Source organism: Lolium rigidum, chromosome 1 (assembly GCF_022539505.1).
Source record: "Lolium rigidum isolate FL_2022 chromosome 1, APGP_CSIRO_Lrig_0.1, whole genome shotgun sequence".
Taxonomy (NCBI): domain Eukaryota; kingdom Viridiplantae; phylum Streptophyta; class Magnoliopsida; order Poales; family Poaceae; genus Lolium; species Lolium rigidum.
In genome coordinates this window covers 24,139,883-24,150,207 of record NC_061508.1, presented here as the reverse complement: position 1 = coordinate 24,150,207, position 10,325 = coordinate 24,139,883, and positions in this window count along the sequence as shown.

The following is a 10,325-nucleotide window of genomic DNA, read 5'->3' as shown; positions in this document are numbered from 1 at the left end:
GTGAGGTTAAATAAAGGGGATATAGTGGGAGATGATTCAATGCTTGGGAAGTTTCGAGGATGCGGTGCCAAAACTGTCAAATCGTGCAGTGCGGAGAAGTTGAGAAGGCAAGGCATCATGATGGAAGGGTACTGTAGCGGTTCTGCTCTGCAACGCATAACCCGATGAAGGAAAACAGAGTGGTTTTGGAATTATTATTGCCAAAACCAGGGGGGCATGTGTTATCGCCGGATTTTAGCCAAGCAGAGATGGGTCGTGATTGAGATGGGCTTAGAGGATATGTACGTAAAGTGTTTCTGAATCTGCCTCGTACGAGAGTTTGGGCTAGATTGCCCGTGTATCTGTACATTATGGTAGATCACGTTTCAGTTTAGAATTAAGAGATAGAGTTGGTTCGTACACAGTTAGGTTTATTCCAAAGATAGAAAGTCTACGGACTATAAATATGTACCTAGGGTTATTGAGAAAGGAGGACGATCACGTTCACAACAAACACAATCTAGGCGCATCGCCACCCCTTGTTTCAAGGGTTTCTTCCGGGTAAGCGTCATGCTGCCTAGATCGCATCTTGCGATCTAGGCAGTATCAGTTTATTCGTTGTTTTGTGTTGCTCGTACTGAAGCTTTGTTGATGGCGAGTAATACCGTTATCATAGATGTTTTGGGGCTAATATCGATACTTTTCTGATATGCTTGCTTAGATATGCTGCCCCTAAATATCTAGCTGCATTTGCACCTATCTTGGGTGTAAGGGCAGCGTCTTGTTTGGTCTTTACTTAGTAGATCTGATCTGTTATGGTTGTTCCTTGTTCTCCAAGGATTAGTTGGATATCCGCATGGTTAGGCCTTGCAAACGGGTTGAACGATCCAGTAGTGCGTAAGGTATGGTTTGCCGATCCTAGAGGGATTGTTCCGGGAATCGACTTTGTGTTGGTTTTTAGCCCTCTTTTAGGACTAGTTTTCTATTATCTTTCGTATCTGCCAAGCTCAACTACGCGTAGGATGTTCTGATTATGCGGTGAAAGCTCTAGACTGTCGTAGATTGATTTAACTTGGTTTTGATCAAGCAGGATCCCCATGTTGTCGTAGATCCAATACGAACCATGGGTCGATCGGCTCTTTGAGCCGATTCATAGGGTAACCTGAGAGCCGATCGAGGCTCGGATTTAATGTTTACGTGTCTGCCATGCAGGAAACTAATCGAAGCAATCCATCACCTTCCTGACCAGGTATAGGTCAGTGGCACGCCCTCGCATTAGCCAGGACGTGTGCCGGAGTTTGCGGGCCGTCGCCCGAGGGACCAGGGGCCACCAGCAGTTCTGGGAGCCTCCCGGCTCTTCGTGTTGCTCGTCGGTGCTCGCCGGTGAGTTTTGGCAGGCAACAGTATCGTCAAAGTCCACAACGCATACATCCGTCACACTTATGTTGCCGATACCTTGGAATAGATCAAAAACCATGCATATGTTCTTATATATACTAGACTACCATGAAAAAGTAACTAACATACGGAGTACTTGATTTTTCAAGAAATATTTCATGATTCTCTTACTTTTGAATTTTGGGTTGTGTTGACGTCAGAAACCCCCTGGCGGGCAGAGACGGTCAACACGGTAGAGCCGGGAACAACTAGGGCTGCGGCTGGCCCCAGTCCCTCAGAGCGACGGCCCGCAAAGCCTCCTGGTCGCACGCGCCGATGCCAGCGCAGGGCGTGCCACCTGACCTATACCTGGTCGGGAAGGTGTGGATGATGCCTCGCTTAGTTTCCTGCAGGGCACACACGTAAACGTTAAATACGAGCCTCGATCGGCTCTCGGGTTATCTGTGAATCGGCTCAAAGAGCCGATCCACCCATGATTCGAGACGAGGTGTCCGAATATATGGTGGTCCTGCTTGATCAAGGTAAAGCTAATGAGATCTACGACGATTTAGGGTTTTCACCGCATAATCGGATCATCCTACTCACGATTGGGCCTCGCGCTCGCGCACGGTGACCGTAAGCCGATCCTAGACAGGGGCCTAAAAACCAACACGAGGTTGATCCCCGGAACATCCTTTCTAGGGCTAGCAAACGCCACCCTACACGCCACTGGATCCTCCAACCCTTTGTAAGGCCTAACTATTGCGGATGTTAAACTAATCCTCGATGAAACAAGGAGCAACCGTAACGGATCAGATCTACTAAACTATGATCAAGCGGGGTGCCGCCCCTACACCTAAAATAGGTGTAAGGGCGGCTAGACATGCAAGGGTTGCACTACGAAAGCATGTAATATGAAGAACAATGCTAACCCTAACATGTCTAAGATAGCTACGTTGCTCGCCATCAAAAAGGCTTCGATACGAGCAACGCATGAACAACGTGGGCAGGCTTGTGCTGCCTAGATCGCAAGATGCGATCTAGGCAGCATGGTGCTTACCGGTAGAAACCCTCGAGACGAAGGAGTTGGCGATGCGCCGAGATTTATTTGTGGTTGAACGTTGGTTGTTGTTTATTCCATAAACCCTAGATACATATTTATAGTCCAGGGGACTTTCTAATGTGGGCGTGCACCAAACCGTGCACGAGTAAGATTCTAACTTCTAAACTAAGATGCGATCTAATATGTTACAGATACATGGGCAAACAAGCCCAACTTGGTAAAAAAGGCCGATTCACGTATTCCTTCTATGTATATATCTTCGAGTCCATCTTGATAGCAGCCCATCTCCTGATTTAGCCAAAATCTGGTGATAACACATGCCCCCCTGGTTTTGGTAATGATAATTTCAAAACCACTCTGTTTTTCCTCCGAGGGGTCATGTCGTGGCAGAGCAGAACCGTCGCGGTATGCTTCATCATGACGACTTGCCTTCCCAACTTCTCCGCACGATTTGACGAGTTTTGGCACCATGTCCTCGAAAACTGCTCGAAAATTGAATCCTCATCCCCTTTTATTTAACCGCATCGAACAGTTCTCCTCCTCATCCTCTGCGCATTAGCACCTCCAAAAAAACCCTCCTCTGCCACCATGTCTTCTTCCTCCTCTGCCTCGTCGGATCTTTCCACCCAGTCCTCTTCGTCTCGCGAGCCGACGCCGGAGCCGAACCCGGCGGAGGTCCACGCGGCCAACATTCGCCGCGCCATTGAGGCTGGGGAGGAGTCGAGCCATGACTTCTCCCTCCGGTCGGAGGATGACAAATCCTCGACGGATGGGGAGAGTGACCTCTGCTTCCTCGCCGACGGGGAGCCAGGAGGAGGAGAGCGATGACGATCGCTTCTCCTGGGACGACTTCACCACCTCCGAGGAGGTGGAGGAGGAGGAAGAGGAGGAGGACGACGACGACAGCTTCCCCGACGAGCCGCCGGCCAAGCGCCATTGCCCCTGGCTGGGGAACCTGAGTGACTTCGACAGCGACGACGACGACGACGACGAGGAAGATGAGGACAATGAAGGTCCTGCCGGCGGCCGTTGGAGCGATGACGACGAGGCCGGCCGGAAGCGGCGCCGGCCGGTGGTGATGACGGCGACGACGAGGGAAGCAACGGCCCCTAGATAGGATCTTAGCGTAGGGCCAGCAGTAGTAGACGGGGCAATGTATCCCCTAGTACTTCCTTTTGAGAGCAATCAGCTCTTCTATGTAAGAAATCTGGTTTATCAATGAAGAAATTCCCCAATTTGATTTTGCCGATTCCCTTTATGATGATTTAGCCGATTGTCCTTCGTACTGATTCTGCCGATCGTCAATCTGGTCAATGCCCAATAAGCCGATGGCATCGCATCGGTTTCTCGCGATAAATTTCGAGATAGATCCACCCGGACCCAAACTCCCGGCCAAACAAGGCCAAACCATAATCGCGCAAATCCTAGGACTTGTAAATGCAGACCTCATAGGATGGCATGTTAAACTTAGCGGCAACTCCTGAAATAATGTCCAGTCTCCTTATTAACTTTAAATTTCAGACATTCTTCTGCCGCCTTATCCTCTCCAAATTCCGCTCCCTCAGCTCCGGCAGCTTCAATCCACCGTCTTTCAAACGAGCTGTTATGAAGAGTGAGCCGATTTCGACAAAATCGGCTAAACCCCGAGGGCGAGCTGCCCCCCGAGCCTCAACCAAGGCGAGGCGTCAAAAAATAGACCAGTCTAATGGACCATCACCAGCTTCCAACTGTGGTGCCGCGTCTGCCGATTTTAACAAATCGTTTTCCCAGATCATTGACCCTTCAGGGCGGGCTCAATCACGTCCAAGAGAGCTATCCTACAGGGCCACCAGCCGATCACTTTTCTTCCGTTGGCAGTCGATACGGTGGATGATTACCCACAGCTCCATGGACACGGCTGACTTGCATGCCAACATTCCTCACGATAGTGCTGGTGAGCGGCAGCTTTGGCATCTTTGCGCACTTGTACTAAGGTCGATGACCGTGCATCGGCTACGCATCACGAAACACCTCAAAAGGGATCATTAAACCTGATTATGAATCTAACCAGCCCATCTATCGAGCTGGCAATCGGCTTCGAGCGGGTGTCTACGACGAGCCACGGGCTTGTCGGCTGAATCGGCTGGTATGCTTGAAAACCGATAATTATGCAATACCAGCCCCATTCTTCGGACAAGTTGTGATGCGAGCCAGCCGATTCCACCAAAATCGGCTTCACGTAGCAAAGGATCCTTCGGGGCAAGCGCCCCCGAGCCTCAGTCAGAGTGAGGGCAGCCGTGAGCCGACCAACTCAGCCATCCTTGGTTTCCAACTTATAGAGCAGGGCCAGCCGATCTCGACAGAATCGGGCCTCAAGAGCAGAGCATCTTCCGGGCGAGCTGCCCCCCCCCCCGAGCTTCTTCAGTTCAATCCTTGCGCCTTGCTGATCAGATCGGCTCATTATCTTCGGCAGGCTGCAGCAACTTCCGGCGAGGATGTCTTTGCATTTACGACGCCCCCCAAACTACGGGCGCAACAACCCCCGGAATTGACGATTCTTGAGTCGCAACGTGACAGCCGATGGCTTCGTCATCGGCTGTTCTCCTGTCCTAGAAGAGATATGCTCCCTTCGTTAGGCTCATCCTTACCCTGACTTGCACGCTTATGCTGCCCTTGCCGTTGAACTTGAAGACTTGCCAATGGGAATTAGGGGTCCTTGAAGGGAAGACCCACTCCCTGCTCCATGGATTCTTAAGTCGATGTCTGCACATCGGCTATGCTTGAAAATTTGTGAATTTTCGGCCGATTTGTGTATCGGCCCCCGTACTCCAATACCCATCATCAAAGGATGAGACGCTTCTACTGCATATCCTCGCGTTTTATCCACCTGGGTGCCCCCTGGAGCCGATTCTGTCAAGAGAATTGATGGTATCGGCTCTGTTGGATAACATGTTGAACCCGAGGCGAGAATGGATGGTGAGGATAATTTTGGCCGATTGCTGGAATCGGCCTCCCGTTGCTTTCTCGGTGAAGGTTTTGTGATGTCCCTTCACAAATCTTTTGGGGCCGATCACAAGGATCGGTCTCGCCATGTTTATCCATCGACATTTGCTTTTGTTACACGGTCAGGCCGGTGGATAAAACCAGCCTAACCCCGTTCTTTGTCACGTCGATGCGCTCACAGTCGTCCAAATTGATACACGAGAGCGGCTCTTGCCCTGATGTCTCCCAAATGTCCATGCCGGCTGTTGAAACCTCGACTGAATCATCCGCATGGACGACTTCTACTTCATCTCCATCCCACTGTATCAGGCATTGGTGCATCGTGGATGGAATGCAACAGTTGGCGTGGATCCAATCTCTCCCTAGTAGGACAGCGTAGGTGCTCTTGCTTGTCGACGATAAAGAACGTCGTAGGGACGAGTTTTCTTCCTACGGTCGAGATCCACATTCAGAACACCTTGTGCGTCGGATGCTTGGCCGTTGAAATCACTCGGTGTTACGTTGGTCTTGATCGGATCCGAGCCTGGAGCGTCCCAACCGACGTAGCATGGAGTATGGCATGATGTTAACTGCCGCTCCGGTGTCCACCAACATTTTGTTGACAGGCTGCCCATTGATGTAGCCTCGCAAGTACAGGGCCTTCAGATGCCTGTAACTTCTTTCTTTTGGCTTCTCAAAGATGACCGGCCGTGGGCCGCGATCTAGTTGCGCCACGGGTGCTTCATATAATCTTGGAGCACTAAACTCCGTTGGAAGAATGAAGACCATGTTTGTGCCAGCCGATGTATCATCATCGGCTTTCCTCTGCTGGGGCGCCACTCTTTTCTTTGTGGCCGACCTTCTTCGTCCGGGGTTCGCCGAATTTTGGCGGCCGGATCGAGCCGTGCCTTCCTTAGCGTGCGTAGGTACAATCTTTCAGCTTCTTCCAACCCACGCAGACGCTGAACCCTTCGCTTTTGGGAACGGCTGAGCCCGTCGGGGCACCACCTGGGCCGATGATATTTATCTTCTTCATCATCGTCCTCTAGTTCCTCGAGATCTTCCACTCGAGCGGACTCAGCGTGCTTGTTCCGAGGCGGGAGAGGCCCTAGACGCTTGAACACGGACACGTTAGCGGCATCCTTCTTCCTTTGCTTGCATTCTGGCGGTTCTCGATTGTTGGCAATCGGCTCATTCCCGAGTCCCGGCAATGTTTGAAGAACGGACAGTCCCAGTGCCTATCCATGTCATCCTGCCCCCTTGACCTTCCTTCGGTAGCGACGATTGTACCCGTCGTTGCTTCTATCATGTTGACGGTACCTCCGACCTCCGCGTCGGACCGATGCAGCTCCTTTCATCATCTACGTCGTAGTGCCGACGTCGGTCGTACTGCTGCTCATATTTGTTGAGGAGGTGCTTGGAGAGTGGACGTTGATACCGCACGCTTCTCATTCCCTCCCCTGTCAGGTACCGCCTGTCATCATCTTGGGGCCGGTCGCGTGGATCGGCCTCCTCTTTGTCCTTGCCACGGGAGTGGCTGCTTTCTGCTTCGTCTTTGCCATGGCGGCTCGCAAGCCCTGCCATGTTAACACCAAAGGAGAACTTTGGCTGGCCTATGGAGTGGCTGAGATCCACCATGTTGACGCCAGGCGACGGACGTGAGTCTCTGCCGAGCTTGATATCGTGCGGCCGGGTCTTTTCAGAGGAGCCGATGAGTTCGACTTCGAGGGTTGCCTTGATCTCGTCATGTTTCTTCTTGAGCTCCTCGGGCAGATCCTCGTACTTCAGCGACCTGGTGCGTTCTTCTGACGGGGCAGACGGGTCCACTCCATCGAGTGCGCCTTCAGGTGTGAAACCCTTCCACCTGACGCCATGGGAGCGGGTTCGGTGGAAGGAGCCGATGAGCTCGGCTTCGAGGACCGCCTTGATTTCGTCATGCTTCTTCTTGAGTTCGTCAGGCAGATCCTCGTACTTGACCGGAGTGCTTTCCGCCATCTCGGATGTAGATGGCGATGTTGTGGATGTCGAAGGTTGTCCCACCGGGCGTGCCAGAATGTGTTGACGTCGAAACCCCCGGCGGGCGAGAGACGGTCAACACGGTAGAGCCGGGAACAACTAGGGCTGCGGCTGGCCCCGGTCCCTCGGAGCGACGGCCCGCAAAGCCTCCCTGGTCGCACGCGCCGATGCCAGCCGCAGGGCGTGCCACCTGACCTATACCTGGTCGGGAAGGTGTGGATGATGCCTCGCTTAGTTTCCTGCAGGGGCACACACGTAAACGTTAAATACGAGCCTCGATCGGCTCTCGAGGTTATCCTGTGAATCGGCTCAAAGAGCCGATCCACCCATGATTCGGACGAGGTGTCCGAATATATGGTGGTCCTGCTTGATCAAGGTAAAGCTAATGAGATCTACGACGATTTAGGGTTTTCACCGCATAATCGGATCATCCTACTCACGATTGGGCCTCGCGCTCGCGCACGGTGACCGTAAGCCGATCCTAGACAGGGCCTAAAAACCAACACGAGGTTGATCCCCGGAACATCCTTTCTAGGGCTAGCAAACGCCACCCTACACGCCGCTGGATCCTCCAACCCTTTGTAAGGCGTAACTATTGCGGATGTTAAACTAATCCTCGATGAAACAAGGAGCAACCGTAACGGATCAGATCTACTAAACTATGATCAAGCGGGGTGCCGCCCCTACACCTAAAATAGGTGTAAGGGCGGCTAGACATGCTAAGGGTTGCACTACGAAAGCATGTAATATGAAGAACAATGCTAACCCTAACATGTCTAAGATAGCTACGTTGCTCGCCATCAAAAAGGCTTCAGTACGAGCAACGCATGAACAACGTGGGCAGGCTTGTGCTGCCTAGATCGCAAGATGAGATCTAGGCAGCATGGTGCTTACCGGTAGAAACCCTCGAGACGAAGGAGTTGGCGATGCGCCGAGATTTGTTTGTGGTTGAACGTTGGTTGTTGTTTATTCCATAAACCCTAGATACATATTTATAGTCCAGGGGACTTTCTAATGTGGGCGTGCACCAAACCGTGCACGAGTAAGATTCTAACTTCTAAACTAAGATCAGATCTAATATGTTACAGATACATGGGCAAACAAGCCCAACTTGGTAAAAAAGGCCGATTCACGTATTCCTTCTATGTATATATCTTCGAGTCCATCTTGATAGCGGCCCATCTCCTGATTTAGCCAAAATCTGGTGATAACAGGTTGACGAAAGAGTATGGCCCCCTCTGTGTATAGGAGTTTTTTTACGGGGGCTCTCTGTGTATAGGAGTAGTTGTAGGTTGTTTACCCAAGTGGAGACTAGTGCTATGTCATTAGATCGGAGCGGAGCACCCGGCTGGTTAGAGTTCCTTGCTGGCATTCTCCTGCTCCAGAGGGTGGATCAGAGAGCGAGCAAGAGGGGCACCGCTTCCCTCAATAAAGCTGAGGCTCGTGGCATCTCTCCATGTGCAACCGAGGTACTGCTAATCTTCTTCCGGTCGGCCGTGGTGGCGAGGGGAAGAGGAAGAGCAACGCGCCGTCTTGCGCATATGGAAGGTAGCGGGGAAGATCTTTGATGCAACTCAGAGAGAATCACACGGTGGACATGCCTGCCTCGGTGATCTGTGACCGAAGAGGCGGCTTGTCCAAGCATCGATATGGCGTTTCGTCTACCTCCAGTGTGGAGACCCTTTCTGAATCTTCTCGCCGGAATTCACGGCTTCTCGCAGGTCGCAACCAAGTGGTTCATCCCCGACGGTGTCAAGACGACCGGCGATGGAGGCTTGCTTATGGTGGAGAGGATCCTGGACTGGATTGCATTTTCTTTCTTTCGTTCACGGTCCTTAGTGCAGGGTTGCTCGAGTGTGTTGTAATTTCACTTTTATTTCAGGGTCGAGTCTGTAAATTGTACCCACCGACGATTTATTGATTGCAGCTTCGGGTTACTTCGTGGCCCCTCCCCACTATTCAATTTTTTGTACTAATCACATCATTAAGCTTTTTATCCAATGAATTAAGATCTTCAAAATTTATTTATTCGTATATCATATAAGAAGGCGAACATATGTACAGATACCTAGCAATGATACATCTATTCTGGATGGTGTGATATGAGAGGCCAAAACAAGAAAAGCTGAATAGAAAATGTCAAGGCCGTTTTTTTCCGGTACCATGAAGCGAATGATGATGGAGACTTCAACATTGTGGTGGACGGCGAAGCTGGGTGGTGGCGCTCCCTTGTGCCAGGGTTTTTGTGTGGTCGGGGGTTGTGGCGCTCCCTTCAAGGAATCTTTGTCAGCTTGTCTGGACCTGATGCGGTGTCGCCTTGAGGTGGCACCATTCCTTCCTGAAGAGCGTCGTGGGAATCCCTTGGCCGATGTACTCTATGTGTACCGGGGGAAACCCTAAGACCGCTCTGGTCTGGGCAACAACGCCGTGTCGATGGTGTTTCCCTTCTTGAATGTGTTGCTTTGTACATGGTGCTTCGGAGTGCTTGGAGCGTCGTGGGACAAAGACGGAGGTCTGCAATTGTTGTGGGTCTTTATCTTTTCGTCGCTTTACCATTGGTATCATTTCTTTTTATATTTTGGGCATGTTGCTGTTGCCGCATTTTCTTATTTTCGAACTATTGTATCGATGTTGTTGTTGTATTAATATAGCGAGCGAAAACCTGTTTCGAGGAGGTCCTTTCTATAAAATTCGAGGCATGGATGTCTTTCTTGTTACTTTCAGGGGTCCTCGATGTAAAATGTATGGCCACCATCTTTGATATATCACTTTCTAGATCCTTTGGGACCCTTTCATGTTAAAAAAGCTACTATATGTTCCAAATTGCTTCCCCATATGTCTACGCACCATTTTGAATTATTTATTGTAAAAGAAAAACACATATGATCAAACAAAATATAATATAATTAGGTTAAACAATCACATACTT